Genomic DNA, 17,754 nt, shown 5'->3' on the forward strand with positions numbered 1-17,754 from the left:
ATTGTGTCAGTAACTCCCAGCAGAAAAAATATACAATTCACGAAGGTAAATGTCTTTTCTTTTTTTGCGTTTAAAACAACAAAAAATCACGAAGTCATTTCCTCTTTTGTTCGGTGCCTATTGTTTATATTCGCCAGGAAACAACGATGCAATCAAGCAGTGATTGTAATTAAAGACAGACATTGTAGGCATTTCTGGTTTGTTTTTTGTTTGTTTGTTTTTTATGTTTTTTCTCATAACGAACTCTTTTAACGGCGAAGAAAACCAGTAAAATGCCAGAGAGAATTTCAAGAGCGAATCGCTTTGATGAGAAACGGTAGCTTCAAGGCTCAAATGCTAATAAACGATTTGCACTGGCAAGACACTGATTCTTATCAACATCTGTTCCTAATAATATATGCACATTCTATTGGAAATAACACCTTAACGTAATACCGATCAATTGACACACTCACACACACACATATATATATATATATATATATATATATATATATATATATATATATATATATATATATACCTACTTCATTTATTCATATAAAATTAATATACAGAAGTATAAATTAACGCGTAAACGTTAAGTATTTGCTTCAAAAGTGCTCAATACATAGGTATAGCTAGTTAGTACTGGGAATTTAAGGAAAGCGGCCGTTGGCCGGTGGTCGAATTGAAAACAGTAAGACAAGCAAACACCTGTAGAGACCTAGACGACCTATGTAGATTTTGCCTTAATGAAAAATTTGCTATCCTGTACTTTAAAGAGCCGCAACATCTATTTAACTGTAGGAGATAAATAGCGAACAACTGTGTTCACAGGATAAAATTTACTCTAGGATAGAGATACAAAATAACTCTTTAAACTAACAAAAAACAATAGAAAATAAACAAATAAATAAAATAAACATGCATATACATACACTATCATGCATATATATGTATATATATATATATATATATATATATATATATATATATATATTAATCTACATTAAAAAAAAACTAACCTAGATTTAAAACGGGTCAATACACTAGATATCCAGGCTAAATAGAACACAATCAAAGAATCAGGTCAACCAGAGGTCAAATGGGCATTTGTCCTATAAGTGCACGTTCATTGGCTGAAAGGAAAGGCGCGGTGGACACTAGAAAGCTGATTGGCTAACTAAAATCTCAATAGAAGGTGCGTATATAAAAACGACAGAAAACCACAAAATTCGCGCATAAGCCTGAAGAATCTTAGAGTGGATGAAACGCGGAATATTCAGTGTAGCTTAATCGCCATATATATTTTATAAATTAATGTATATATATATATATATATATATATATATATATATATATATATATATATATACCAGGCGGCCACACAACGTGGATCATCCGTAAAATACTGATAAATATATAATATATTTTATTCAATATAAAAACTGAAACATGTGCATAAGAATATTATGGTTTTGTTTTCTGAGAGTTCGCTTTTTGTAAGCAAAAAAAAAAAAAATATTCGAGCGTGGTCGAAAGCAAAACCTAAAGATATTAAGTCAAATATGATAACCATTGGGCTAGCCTGACACGTGTTTACAATGTTTTCCAACCTACGTATTCTTAACCTAAAAAAAAATCTGTCATGTACCAGGCATGCGCATTCGTGGAGCAGTTGAAAACAGAACAAAATCTGATCACATTCACGTATCATTTTTTTTTAAATTTTGGATCGCTTTGCCGCCCCTTTTTCGGATATGTAAATCAAAATTTTTCTCACACACATACCCACACATTCTAAATTCGGTTTCAATTCAAATCGATTCACCCAAGTCATATAAATATACTGTTTTATTTTTGAAATCACAACTTTATTTTATAAAAAGCGATTAAACATTAACTCTATGAAAATAACAGACTACCTGTGACCGTTGGGTCAGTATTTTATATTAGCTATGGAATTAATGTATGAGCGTGGCACTTGTGACGCAAAGTAAATAGTTGTCTTGTAACATAACAGAAATATTTCTACGAAATTATATTAAAACGAAAAAAGAATAAAGATATATTTCTATGAGTCGTTCTGTTTATCATTGTTTATTTTTGAAAAACAAAACTTACAGCCATTGAATTAGAAATGATTTGCCATACTTATAAGTAAATGTGCACTGAACAAATGCCATAATACTTAAAGTTACATTAAAATTTTGATATATCTTTCTTAAAGAAAATTGTGAGTTGAAAGTACAGAATAGTTAAAAACACTTTCCACATGTTAAGAATCGCTTTTTCTTTTTCTTTTTTTAAATAAAATGAAATAAAATGTAACTTAAAAAAATGTTTTCGGATTTATACTTCCACCATAAATAAATAACCCCGAAAATATGTTTTTTTTTTTTTTAAATTTACGATACAAATAATAAAACAAAATAGTAAAATATAAGATTCAAGCTTACTTTACTATCGGCCTACGTTGGGCGTCCCTGCTAGCTTAGATAAATGCGTGTGCAGCATTACTTGGCCTTCGGGCCAAGATCAAAGTGTAGTCTGCAGAGAGGTCTGTGTTCAAAATCCGAGCGAGGGAGGCCTGGGTCAGCCCAGTCTCTTGTGTCATAGAAACGCCGAGAGATTGGCTTTCCTGGGTCGTTCGCTTGAAGGAGACGCTCCTTGGGTCCCTGAGGTTGAGAACTCGTTTCCCAATCTCAAACCCAACCCTTCGGTAGAAGGTCGTCGTAGACCGAAGGGGGAGTCCAAGTTCTTCTGCGAATGCCGAACCGCTCTTAGAGCTTTGCCGGGGACCAATGTCCTCGATCAGCCAAGGAAGAAACTGTATCGGGATTTAATGGAGGGGACCGCGAAGGATCCACTTTGTAGGCGGATGGGATGGTCGATGGAGGTTGTCCGTTCTCAATGGCGTTGGGCGCCGGGACGGGAGATTCTGAATAAATCGGAATTCTCCCTGACTTGGCGACTGGTCCGAAATGCGCTGCCCCTCTTCGACGTGCTTTTCCGGTATAAAGAACATACCAGCCGCTTCTGTCCGTGCTGTGACGAACGCGAGCCCGAAACAATCGAGCACGCGTTTTTTAGTTGCAGCCGGATACAGCCCCTATTAAAGTACGTCGAGGGGGTAACAGCTCGCATCGATGCCGAGTGTCTGCTCGATCTCGACGTAGGAACTTTTGTGTACAACATGGAGCCGCCGTTCCCCAGGGAGGAAAGTTTGGTTTTCCTGGCGATCCTAGCAGTAGCGCGCTAGACCATTTGGATCACGCGCCTCAAGTTGGTCCACGAAGGGACATCTGTTCCTGATCGGTATCTGATCGTTTACTTTAAACATTTGCTTAAAGTAAAGATCAGATGCGATTGGAAGGGGTTGCCTAGAGTGGAATTTGACAAGAGGTGGGTGCACAGTTTGTGCATCCGTCGAGGAGCCAAGTTTCAATACGTGTTCCCTCCTTAGGCATGGCATGGGCGGTGCTGGGTCCTACGGAACCCATCCCGCCTAGGTTAGCATTATAAGTTCAGTAAAGTAACTCTTGACTGGTGGTACAAATGAGATCCTGTTCCTGATTATATCTTTTGGTATTAGAGAACCTCTGAGTCTGCCCAACCCCCCTGCTCCTCTTCTTTATTTTCTGATGCCCCCGGTCATCCCCCTACTCAGAGGTCACCTTCCTACCCCCCCCATCCGTTGCTTTATTTTCTCCCACCTCCATTAAGGCGACTTCCCCAAACCCCATTAGGGATGCTCTGCTTGTTTTCGGTTCCCCGGAAAACAGTGGGGGATCTAGCCACATAGAATAGTACAGGGGGGTCTTACTAACAACACATTAGTAGTTTTTTCTTTATTTTTGAAATGAACACTTTCATTAGTTTTTTCCCACTCCACGAACATTTTATGCCAATTAATTCAAGAACTCTTTCTAATGAAATCGAACTTTATTTTCTCACACATACACAAAAAAAAAAAAATGCACGCACAACATACGGAAATGAATATACAAATTGTACATAGTTAAATTTTACATTGAACGCTGGGGTTATTAGTTAGATTAGGATCCACAGAGTGATTGAGGTATTTTGGTAAATGTTGCCAGTCAAGAGTAAGACTTCAAAGTCTCATCTGTGACATAGTCAAAAAGACCCCTCCCAATTTCTTGTAGGGCCTTGTGCCTAATTTTGTTGAATTGAATTTTTTGTACGTTTTTTATGTTCAATTTTTTCTTTCTCAATAAAATATATAAACAAGATCAAAGTGTAGTATCTGTTCCGGCAGATACTATAAGCTATGACTAGCTATGACTAGCAAAGACCAGATGTGGGGGCAACCCCACATGTCTGACCTTTAACCAGCTCCCATTTCCCACCTCTCGGGAGCTGGTCCCCTTCTCCCCTTCCCCCTCCCTTCACTCCTCACATTAAAAATCGGCCGTGTGCCTAATTTGCTCGGTGGGGGAGCAAATAAATACCATCTGTTCCGGCAGATACTGCAAGCTATGACTAGCTATGACTAGCTATGACTAGCAAAGACCAGATGTGGGGGCAACCCCACATACCTGATCTTTAACCAGCTCCCATTTACCACCTCTCGGGAGCTGGTCCCCTTTTTTCCTTCCCCCTCCCTTCACTCCTCACATTAAAAATTGGCCTTGTGCCTAATTTGCTCGGTGGGGGAGCAAATAAATACCATCTGTTCCGGCAGATACTGCAAGCTATGACTAGCTATGACTAGCAAAGACCAGATGTGGGGGCAACCCCAAATGCCTGGCCTTTATCCAGCTCCCATTTCCCACCTCTCGGGAGCTGGTCCCCATTTTCCCTTCCCCCTCTCTTCACTCCTCACATTAAAAATCGGCCTTGTGCCTAATTTGCTCGGTGGGGGAGCAAATAAATACCATCTGTTCCGGCAGATGTTGCACTTTGTGACCATTGCCCTTGTGGCAATTGGTTATTGGTACATGTAGGGGCAACCCTATCTGTACCATCCCCTTCCCCTCCCTCCCCCTTCACCTCACATAAAAACCGACCTTGTGTCATATTTTGCTTACGTGGGGAAGCAAATAAATACCTAAATACCTACAATAATATTTTTGGTCAAAATCAAAGTGTAGTATCTGGTCTTCAGATGCTGCACTTCCATTTCTTGTTCTCTTTCGGTAGAGCATTAGTCCTCCACGTCTAACACAATTTTTATTTTATTTTTGTACCTTTTCTCCACGTTAAAAAACGACCCTGGTGTCGAACTCTGTCCCGTGGGGAGGCATAGTAAATAGGTACAATAATATCAGTGCGTCCTCATTTACATTGAACAGCTACAGAATGTCAACATTAATATATTACATATGGAAGAGTCGCCTGTGGAATTGTCACAGGTCCTTTTAGTAAGTAATATCAGTTTATTGATCTAAATTAAATTTTATGTATCTATTATATTTATTTTTTTACACAGTGGTCACCACTTATCAAGGCCGGGAACCCACTCAGGGATAAGGTTTATTGCAAGTACGTACATTACTTTAGTGTGGAGATGTGATGAAGTGTTTACTTAAGGGGGCGGTTCATTAGGAATTTGTAAACGTTGGGCTTGAATACATCCAGGTTGTAATCAGGTGGAAAGCAGGCAGACGGAACAGAGTTCCACAGGCGTGCAGTTCTAAGAAAGAAGCTTTGTTCCTGGAATCCACGTTTTGATTAAGGCAGAGATAAAGAGTGGGGGAAATTTTTCACAGTGGATTCAGCTTATTCGTGAAAGATTGACGAGGGGGAACCAGAGATTGGAGTTCAGACGAGCATCTGCCATGGAATTAATGATAAAACAAGGATAGACTCTCAACGTCTCTTCTGTGGGAGAGAGGTTGCAGGGTAGAGAAAAGGGCATCCCCCTCTAAACCACGAAGTCTATTTTGCACTCTGTCAAGGCAGGATAGGCTGTTTTTAGCAGCTCCTGCCCAGATATGGCAGCAGTATTCCATCCTTGGACGTACTTGGCTTTTATATAGATAGAGAATTGAATCAGTAGTGAGATATCTTCTGGAGCGGTAGAAGGATCCCACCATCTTTCCAGCGACCTTGGCAACAGACTTGATGTACGTGTTCCATTTCAGATCAGGAGTAAAGGTCAAACCCAGAAGCTTGTCAAAACACGGTGCCTCTCTCAGACGAGAGTCATCCATCCCAATTGATGTCAGATGGGGATCAGAGCGTTGACGATGTATTACTTTTTTATGTATTTACTTCATTAATGCTCGATAGAGTAGTAGAACCACATATTAAAGTTTACAGAAGTTTCCGCGTTTCATCCGCATAGCGATTCATCGAGCAATATATATATATATATATATATATATATATATGTGTGTGTGTGTGTGTGTGTGTGTGTGTGTGTGTGTGTGTGTGTGTAGTACGGTATGATCAAATTACAATGCTGACAAAAGTTAGTACCTTTCACAGCTTAACACCATAAGCTTTATAACAACAGAAGCCTAAAGGCTCGCAAGATGAAATCATAAGTGGGAGTAAAAGTATATAAATACAAAAGTAATTTTTCTGATATGACAGATGCGCGTACAAAATAAGTGTTTCTGTTTTTAGCATAGTTGAAACATGATACTTGACTTTTGCATTTAAAAAAGCCATTCAAGCATTCTATAATATAAATCTTACCTGTCTGTTTAAGTTTTAAGTGTATGTATGTGCATATGTATGCATGCATTCCTAATACTTTCGAAAGAGGCGGCGGATCAGTATCGTTTTGTAGCTCTATCCCTTGGACGACAAATATCGAAACACTCGTAAAAACATTAATTCCTTCACTCTCGGCATTCGACACTTTTCTACAGGGAGTTGTCGCTATTTCGTTGATATTTTCGAAAGTCATCCCTTCTTTTGGATTGACTTGCCTTTATTCATACCTTTGTTGCTTCAGGTTTGGCGATGGACGTAACGGCAAATATGTCACGTCTTTTTTACAGTTCTTTTCCTTCTTGGCAGTACGAGTTCCACCCTGCCTTCCTATTAGCACTTTTTTTTGCTTAGCACACACCTACAACAATCACCCAGACAACGCCGGGCATGCAGGCTAGTTTATATATAGTATATTTGTATATATATATATATATATATATATATATATATATATATATATATATATATATATATATATATATATATTATATATATATATATATATATATATATATATATATATATATATATATATATAAAATTCAAAACTTACGTTTTTTTCTTTTTTGTAACGTTTGTTTATTTCACCATGGGTTTCTTCATTACAGTTGTTTCGGTAATGGGATGGCAATTTTATGATTTTATGTGTGTATAAAAATTTCTAGTCCTCACCAACTCGTCAGATTTTGTTTCCATTTGATGTTTCCAACAAAAGATTCATTTCGTACATGATAATATAGTTATGATTGGCAGTTTTATTTTAGATGAAATGAACTGCGGTGCATGCAATATTTAGCTCAATAGAATTCGGAGTATCTAAGCCCTGCCAATGGAATTTGTTATTATTATGCAGTTAATATTTATACAAATATTTGTTTCGCGTATATGTAGACGTGTTTCAACTGCGACTTTATTACATTCGTTTTTCCTCAAACACTTATGAATCTACTGATAACAGAGTGACTTTGATTCGATTATATTCACTTGTACCTTTAGTATATTTATTGTGATTTGATAAAGCTGCATATTGAATTAGCCTACTGTTTAAATAAGCCTTGCTAAAATCGACTCTATAAGTAATAGGTTTTCATAATGATCAACGTTTGCGTTTCCCAGGGGCTTTCTGCCTCCTTAATCTGGTACAGTCGAACCCCACTATACGGTATTAAAAATTAGTAACAAAATACAGTACAGTATTTAATACACATGTATATAATAAAAAAATAAAAACTTTAACAATCACACCGTAAGGCAGGGCAAACGCCGTAAGCATGGGCCGGAAAAATAACGTTTTCCACACCGTAACCTAAAAAAAACGTATTCTTGGGTCACCGTATCCCGGAGTTCTACTGTAATCATTTCCAGTGTCGATTACAGTTTAAAATGGTAGTTGGATTTGATAAACGATGTAAGGATGACAGTTAAGCTTCTTAAAACGTTACTAGCTTAAGTTCAGAATAAAATCACGATTTTCTATTAACGGCTAATTTAAAAAAAAAAAAAAAAAAAAAAAACTGAAGTTCTTTCAACACAGTTTGCAATTTGGAGACGGAATTGTTTTTGTTGAGATAAGTGATTTCAATCATGCTTTTTATTTTAGATTTAAAATATTAACAACTCCATTTTATTTCAGTATTTAATTTGTGTATTTCTGTTTTATTAAATGCTAGCTTTTTTTTCTAGTCCAATACCGGCTTCCATCTTATCTCGAAATTACTTCTAACGGCACTAACTTACTTTCGGAAGAACCCCCCCCCCATCAGCCTTTTCTTTTATATCGTAAGCTTCTTAGAACGTTACTAGCTTAAGTTCAGAATAAAATCACGATTTTCTATTAACGGCTAATTTAAAAAAAAAATGTTTTGAACGCTACTAACTGAAGTTCTTTCAACACAGTTTGCAATTTGGAGACGGAATTGTTTTTGTTGAGATAAGTGATTTCAATCATGCTTTTTATTTTAGATTTAAAATATTAACAACTCCATTTTATTTCAGTATTTAATTTGTGTATTTCTGTTTTATTAAATGCTAGCTTTTTTTCTAGTCCAATACCGGCTTCCATCTTATCTCGAAATTACTTATAACGGCACCAACTTACTTTCGGAAGAACCCCCCATCAGCCTTTTCTTTTATATCGTAAGCTTCTTAAAACGTTACTAGCTTAAGTTCAGAATAAAATCACGATTTTCTATTAACGGCTAATTTAAAAAAAAAAAATTTTTGAACGCTACTAACTGAAGTTCTTTCAACACAGTTTGCAATTTGGAGACGGAATTGTTTTTGTTGAGATAAGTGATTTCAATCATGCTTTTTATTTTAGATTTAAAATATTAACAACTCCATTTTATTTCAGTATTTAATTTGTGTATTTCTGTTTTATTAAATGCTAGCTTTTCTTCTAGTCCAATACCGGCTTCCATCTTATCTCGAAATTACTTATAACGGCACTAACTTACTTTCGGAAGAACCCCCCCCATTAGCCTTTTCTTTTATATCGTAAGCTTCTTAGAACGTTACTAGCTTAAGTTCAGAATAAAATCACGATTTTCTATTAACGGTTAATTTAAAAAAAAAATGTTTTGAACGCTACTAACTGAAGTTCTTTCAACACAGTTTGCAATTTGGAGACGGAATTGTTTTTGTTGAGATAAGTGATTTCAATCATGCTTTTTATTTTAGATTTAAAATATTAACAACTCCATTTTATTTCAGTATTTAATTTGTGTATTTCTGTTTTATTAAATGCTAGCTTTTTTTCTAGTCCAATACCGGCTTCCATCTTATCTCGAAATTACTTATAACGGCACCAACTTACTTTCGGAAGAACCCCCCCCATCAGCCTTTTCTTTTATATCGTAAGCTTCTTAAAACGTTACTAGCTTAAGTTCAGAATAAAATCACGATTTTCTATTAACGGCTAATTTAAAAAAAAAATGTTTTGAACGCTACTAACTGAAGTTCTTTCAACACAGTTTGCAATTTGGAGACGGAATTGTTTTTGTTGAGATAAGTGATTTCAATCATGCTTTTTATTTTAGATTTAAAATATTAACAACTCCATTTTATTTCAGTATTTAATTTGTGTATTTCTGTTTTATTAAATGCTAGCCTTTTTTTTTTTTTTTTTTTTCCTCGTACATATGTTTATTTATCCACCGAGTTGATAGCAAAAATTACGAATTATACTCATTTTTAGTTCGTGTGAGGGGAATCTATCACCATACTTTCCCTTAAACACGTCTGTTGGACTTTTATTAAGTAGAATACTTAATATTTTTTGTTTTTTGTTTTTTTTTAATGGAGAGTAGAAAACGCATTGTGGATGCGTTATCGGCAGCTCCTGTTACTCTCGCTTCTTCTTATTTGTCCCTCAGTCCTCATTTTTTTAAATGAGTGATTTTTCGGACAAAGGGAGAAGAAAAAGCTGTTTTCTAGGTTGGCAGTATTTTTGCGAAGAGTTGGCTGAGATGGCGGAAATTTTCTGTTTCTATGTCTATCCTTGTAGCCATGTCACTAGTAAGGGTGCTGGAGGTAAACGTTTTGTCTGGGCTGACGTTATCCGCCTGATAGTCAGGGACCCGAACCTTGGATTAACCACTAAGGAGGCTGTCCTATCAGCAGGTGCAAAGTACTGGGGCTGCTGTATTGCCATTTGGTGAATGGATTCTGGACCATGCAGTAGCTTCTGGTGGGGCCTCTCGATGCCATACTAGTGGGTAATTGTTACGGCTTTACCTTATCATTAACTACAAATAAAAAAAAATAAAAAATTCTTCGTTTCTTTTTCTCTCTTAATTTCCCCTCTCTGTCCTGCTCTAAGTAAATCTGTCGACCTAGTCCACAAATTCCAAAATTTCATCATGACAAGTTTCAAGAAAAAATACACGATTAAACCCGGTTCCCCAACTTCCAACGTAGACCCCTACTACCATGTCTCCTTCTCCAACATCAGGGGTCTTCGTTCTAACCTTCCAGAGGTTGAAACCCAATTACAGGAGACTAAACCAGACCTTTTATTTTTAAGTGAAACTGGCATTGGACAGGCTATTTCCCTAGATGAGTTTGCAATTTCAGGATACTCTAACTTAACTTCTAAATCTGACCCCCAAGATCGCCATGGACATGGAATATGTGCCTATATTAAAGATAGCTTTCCATGTGGGAGGGACATCTCCAGGGAAGATCCTAACTTACCCTATATGTGCTTCCGGGTTGCTTTAGCTCACACTACTGCATTTATATTTACTCTCTATCGCCCCCACAACAGTGGAGTTACTATCTTTCAAAGCATATCTGAGAAAATTGACCAAGTCCTTTCTACTTATCCTTCAGCTAACATTCACGTATGTGGAGACTTCAATGTTCACAACGTTGAATGGTTGACCCACTCAAACAAGACCGATGATGAGGGGAGGTTCTGTCATGATTTCTCCATTGCCTATGACCTCACTCAGATTGTTCAGGAACCTACCCGTGTGCCCGATAATGATGGCCAGTATGCGAGCCTACTAGACCTTTTTCTCACAACTTGCCCTGAACTATGTTCAGTTTCTGTTCTGTCGCCTCTTGGATCTTCCGACCACTCTGTTGTATCAATTAAGATAAAAATGAAATGTAATAAGTCCCCAGATGTACCTCTTCATCGTACAGTATATCGATACACTAAGGCTGACTGGGATAGCTTCCGTACATTTATATCTGATCTACCTCTGCATTCCATGTTTAAAAAGGATGTGTCCTCTATAGTATTAGACCTAACTGAATGGTTAATTGTAGGTATTGACCATTTCATACCCTCTAAAAAGTTTCAGCAAAAACCTAACAGCCAGTCATGGTTCTCTCCAGAATGTGCTGCTGCCATTGCGCACAGAAATCACTTTTTCCACTGCTTCAAACGTAATAGATGTATGGAAACTAAAGCCGTTTTCAGGACTGCCAGCAACCATTGTAAGAAAGTAATAAGGAACGCAAGAGAGTTGTATGCTCAATCTGTTAAGTCCAAAGTAGCTGAGCAGCGGCTTGGTTTCCACCAGTTTTGGCAAATAGCAAACAGAATCCTGAACAGAAGCGTGTGCTCCATCCCAACTATTATCAATGGACCTGAGGTAATCTCGTCAGCATCAGACAAAGCCAAACTCTTTGTCAAGAACTTTGCAGCAAATTCTATCCTTTGCGACCAAGACCGCCAACCCCCAATATTTCCTCCTGTATCAGAAAACACGCTATGTGATATACGTATATCTGTACGTGATGTTGCCAAGCTAATCAAAAACCTTGATTCGAGTAAAGCAACTGGCCCTGATGGTATTCCAATTATAGTACTCAAAAAACTTCAACCTGAATTAGCGCCCATACTTACAAAACTGTTTAAACGTTGTCTTAAGGAGAATAGTTTCCCATCTCCCTGGAAAACCTCATCAGTATGCCCTGTATTTAAGAATTCAGGTGATCGCTCATCCCCCTCTCAGTACAGGCCAATAAGTCTCCTGTGCGTCATGAGTAAGTTGCTAGAATCTGTGTTAAATACAGAAGTAATCAAACATCTCAACAAAAATAACCTTCTTAGTGACACTCAATATGGTTTCCGTTCTGCTAGATCTACAGCAGATGTCATTACAGTTATATCGCATAGGATTAGCAAATCTCTCGACGGTGGCAATCTTTCTAGAGCAATTGCTCTTGACATATCTAAAGCCTTTGATAGGGTATGGCATAAAGGTTTACTTCATAAGATCGCTAGCTATGGTATAGCTGGAAAAGTCTTCTCAATTATTAAATCATTTCTTTCTGATAGGTTCATAAGAGTAGTAGTTGAGGGGCAAAAATCAGAAGCTCACAGTATTAATGCCGGTGTCCCTCAGGGATCCATCCTGGGCCCAACTCTTTTCCTGATCTACATTAATGATCTTCCAAATCATATCCTTACATCATTTGTAGACATTTATGCTGACGACACTACCATTTATGGTAGCACATCTAAGACAGTAAACGACCAAGTTCTCTCCAATTCTCTCTCTTCTGATCTTGAGCACGTAGTACAATGGGGAAAGGAGTGGCTGGTTACTTTTAATGCATCTAAAAGCAAGCTTCTCTCTTTACATCATCAACATTCTAATCCACATTTGTCATCAATTGAAATGAATGGCTCTCGTCTTCAGGAGGCCTCAAGTTTTGACAAGCTTCTGGGCTTGACCATTACTCCTGATCTTAAATGGAACACGTATATCAAATCTGTTGCCAAGGCCGCTGGAAAAATGGTGGGATCTTTCTATCGATCCAGTAGATATCTCACTGCTGATGCTATTCTCTACCTATATAAGAGCCAGGTACGTCCAAGGATGGAATACTGTTGCCACATCTGGGCAGGAGCTGCGAGAAAGGACTTGTCCTGCCTTGATAGAGTTCAATATAGACTTCGTAGCCTCGTAGGAGATGTCCTTTTCTCCTCCTTGCAACCTCTATCTCACAGAAGAGATGTTGCGAGTTTGTCTCTGATGTATCGTTATTTTCATGGAAAGTGTTCAACTGAGCTTCAATCTTTGGTCCCCCCTCGCCAAACTTTCACAAGAAACACTCGTCTAGCTGTAAACACTATCAATAATTTCCCCCACTCTTTATCTGTGCCTAAACCTAAACGTAGATTCCATGAACAAAGCTTCTTTCTTAGAACTGCACGCCTGTGGAATTGTCTTCCGTTTTCCTGCTTTCCGGCTGACTACAATATGGTTGTGTTCAAGTCTAAAGTAAATAAGTTCTTGATGAGCCGTTCCATATAAGTTATTAAATTTACCAAATTTTCATTACTAATGATTACTATATTGACCAATTTCTACTGTACACTCTTTAACCCTTATCCTTGAGTGGCCTCTGGGCCTTGATAATGTGGTGATGCCTTTGTAAAAAAAAAAAAAAAAAAAAAAAAAAAAATCAATCGTTCCATTTCGCTTTAATTTGTATAGAGATTCACACATGAAATGATCTGAACGCAATGGCTGGTCACCTCATGACCACTTTTTTATTATTTTACAAGGGAATAATAGCTTGACAGATACCTTAGGCCACTCGAGGAATAAGTTTAATGAATGCAGAGTGGTTGTGTATTAGTCATTAATTGTGTGGTTTGTGTAGAATGTGTATTGTTTAGGAGGATCGCTCAATAAGAACTGGATTTTATTACAGTCGAAGGCTACCATATTTTAATCGGCTGAAGAGCATATTAGTTGAACAATGCTCCATAGGCAGGTAACTCAAGTTAAAAAGATATGTTCATCTAATCTTCGTTTAGATTTAAGTACAGATAGAGATGGGGAGACTTTATTTTATATTTCCTGTAGCTTGCCAAGTGATGTTTTTTTTCTTCAAAATTTGCCAAGCGGAGACAATATATTAAAGCACAGACGTTACAATAATGATGAGTCGATTTTTATGAAAATTCACATAAAAGTTCATTATATGACTGTCAGTGCTCGTAGATCGGTTTTGTATTGGTCTGTCTTTAATATATATCGATGATCAGTAATCGAAATAATGCGAGTAAAAGAAGAAACTTGCGATTTTGATCCAAGTTTACACCTTTTTATCATAGGAGTAACCACTGAAGCCACTTAAGAATAAGGGCTATTAAGTGTACAGTAATCCATGGTATAATATCGTAGTATTCGTTATTAATGGAAATTTGGTAGATTGTATTACTTAAGGGGGCGGTTCTTCAATAATTTATTTATGTTGGACTTGAAGACAATCAAGTTGTAGTCAGCTGGGAAGCAGGCAAACGGAAAAGAGTTCCACATGCGTGCAGTTCTAAGAAAGAAGCATTGTTCACGGAATATACCTTTGGATTTAGTCACAGGTAAAGATGGGGAAGTTATTGACAGTGGTTTCAGATAGACGGGTGTTTTTTCGAGAAAGATTAGGGAGGGGGGACGAGAGACTGGAGCTCAGACGAGCACTTGCCGGGGAAGTAACAATAAAACAAAAAAAAAACGGCTCAAGACGCCCCTTTCTGTGGGAAAGAGGTCACTAAGTTACGAAGTAAATTTTGTACTCTGTCAAGGCAGGATAATATTCCATCCATGGAGCTTACACAGCCCAAGATCACAAGTGTATTAGAGACTGACAAGTTTTATTGCCGCACAAGCCGAAAGACCCGACATATAAAATAAACAGTAGTTGCGACATGAGCGTGTTCAAAGGGAACGTTTCTGCTGAAAGCAAAATTGCAACATATATGACTTTTTCATGTTTTATTTTTTTTCATTAAACAAGCAGTAAGGCCGGAAATATGAAACAACTGTAGACACATTATTATATGAGAAAGGCTCATTTGAAATGAATGTTTCTGTTTAGAGCACAATTAAACCATGCTAATTCACCTTTTCGTTTTAAACTTTAATTCAAGCCATTATATGCAAAAATAACTTTTAAAAATCAACATTATGTTCTCTATAGTTCGTATTGTGAAATAAGTTACTGAGGAAATGCATGTGAAGCTTCCATTGATTGAAAAAATAGTCGATTTAACCAATTCAAAGACCAGTAACGTTATTGGAGTGTGCATCTTTATTTCTCCGATTTGCTCTTAGGCGACTGATCACTTTTTTAAAGTTCTCGATGCTGTGTATATTACTTGTGTTACAACTTAACTTCAAATATAGCCATTAAAAGCTAAATGCCTGGCCACAAAGTGAGCACACCCATTACTAAAAGTTGCCATTATTAACATACAATATATTAACTCTGATTTTTTGTGTGGCCACCATAATTATCCCAAACTGCCCTTACTCTCCTGGGCATGGAGTTTACCAGAACTTCACATGTAGCTACTGGAATGCTCTTCCGCTCTTCAATTACAACATCGTGGAGCTGGCAGATATAAGAAACTTCCACACCTTCACCTTCTGCTTGAGGATGCCCCCAATGATGTCCTATTGCGTTCAAGTCTGGAGACATGCTTACCCAGTTCATCTCTTTTACCCTCAGCATCTTTAGTTAAGCAGTGGCTGTCGTGAATATGTGTTTTGGGTGATTGTCATGCTGGAACACTGCTCTGCGGCCCAGTTTCTGGAGGAAGGGAAGCATGCTCTGCTGCAGTATTTGACAGTACACATGGGAGTTCATGTTTCCCTCAATAAAATGTAATCTTCCAATACCTGCAACACGTATGCTGCCTCAGACCAGGATATTCGCACTACAATGGTTGACTGTAGGCACGACACACTCATGTGTGTACTCCTCAAACTGGTGAGCATAGAGGCCACTCTAGGAGGAAGTCTCTTCTGAAAGCAATGCACAAGAAAACACGAAAACAGTTTACTGAAGGCATGTCAACAAAACCCATAAATTACTGAAACTATGTGCTATTGTATGATGAGACTAAATTTAATTCGTTTGGTTCTGATCGTTTTAAGCATGTGTGGCGGCATCCAGGTGAGGAATACAAAGATATGTGTGCCTTGGCGATATTCAAGCATGGTTGTGAGAATATCATTGTCTGGAGTTGCATGTGTGCTGCAGGTACTGGAGAGTTACATTTAATTGAGGGAAACATGAAATCCAAAATTTACTATCAAATGCTGCAGAAAAGCATGACCATCTCCCTCCAAATAGTGGGCCTCAGCACGACAATTACCCAAAACACACATCCAAGACGATCACTGCTTTAGGGAAGAGGCTGACGGTAAAGGTGATTGACTGGCCAACCATGTCTCCAGACTTGAACCCAATAGAACACCTTTGGAACATACTAAAGCAGTAGGTGGATCGTTCCTATTGCGCAAATGAAGGGATGATGACAGTTGATTGGCGTTCAATTCGTGGAGACACATTTATAAAATTTTTTAAATCTTTTCTATCACTTTCAAATTGTTCGAAGTCTTCGTATACATTTCGTTCAGAACCAAGTTTTCGAAAGGTTAGCGTGGATTGGCTTCGATAAAAGTGTATTAGTTGATCCTTATAAACATCTGATGGACGATCAGCACACGTTCTCCACCACACGCATCATCTTCCTGATTCTCATCGCCGTCATGATATGTATTTAACTATCATTGTGCTGTGCGTTCAGTAGAAGTTATTGGGTCAAACGCTTCCTTGATATCGCGAGTAGTTATTCCAGTTTTTCAGAATTGAAATAACAAAATTGTGCGTATTTATTTCCATTATATATATATATATATATATATATATATATATATATATATATATATATATATATATATATATATATATAACATTCCCAAACGAAAACATATTAGTTTTAAACCGATAGTAATTTAAACCATTTGATAGAGCAAGAAACGCTATTACTAATATATATATATAAACTAAACGTGTTATAACGGCACTTATTTTAAAATACATATTTTTAAATCAAAATTAAACATTCGGCCAAAATTTCTCTTCAACGTAATATATATAAATAAATGATTATATATATATATATATATATATATATATATATATATATATATATATATACATATATGAGCCTTAATATTCTACATTTAATCTAATTGCATGCATACATAATCGATAATTACATCGCTTATTACGGAATTAATTATGTCTACAATGTGATCATTTTTAAAGGTGGGTTCAGCAGAAGATACAAGGGGCGTGCAATAAGTAATGTCTCTGACCCACTCTCAGTTGTCTTATCTTGCTGAAATTTAGCATGTGCAATGATGTATATGTCTAAGGGTTATGTGGAAAATTACAGCTCTGAAATGATTGTGGTTTCTGTTTTACATGTTTATGAACTGAGTCAGGTGTTAAATGGAGCCTGTTGAATGTCGAACTGTGATCCGGTTTTTGTATTTGAAAGAACGCACACCACAGGATACTTTTGATGAAATGAAAGAAACTTATGGTGATAATGCCTCATCATATGATATTGTAAAACGCTGGCATCGTGAATTGAAACATGGCCGCCGTCTGTGGAAACAGCTCCCAGACCTGGCCGCCCCCTTCTGTAGTTGATGAAACGTCTGTCCGTCAAGTTGAGGTTGCTATTTTGGAAGATCGGCGCATTACTATTCGCCAAATAGCCCCAGATGTCAAGATTAGTACAGGGTATGTGGAAAT

This window comes from Euprymna scolopes, chromosome 16 (genome assembly GCF_053919585.1).
Source record: "Euprymna scolopes isolate OS-2025 chromosome 16, ASM5391958v1, whole genome shotgun sequence".
Lineage (NCBI taxonomy): Eukaryota > Metazoa > Mollusca > Cephalopoda > Sepiida > Sepiolidae > Euprymna > Euprymna scolopes.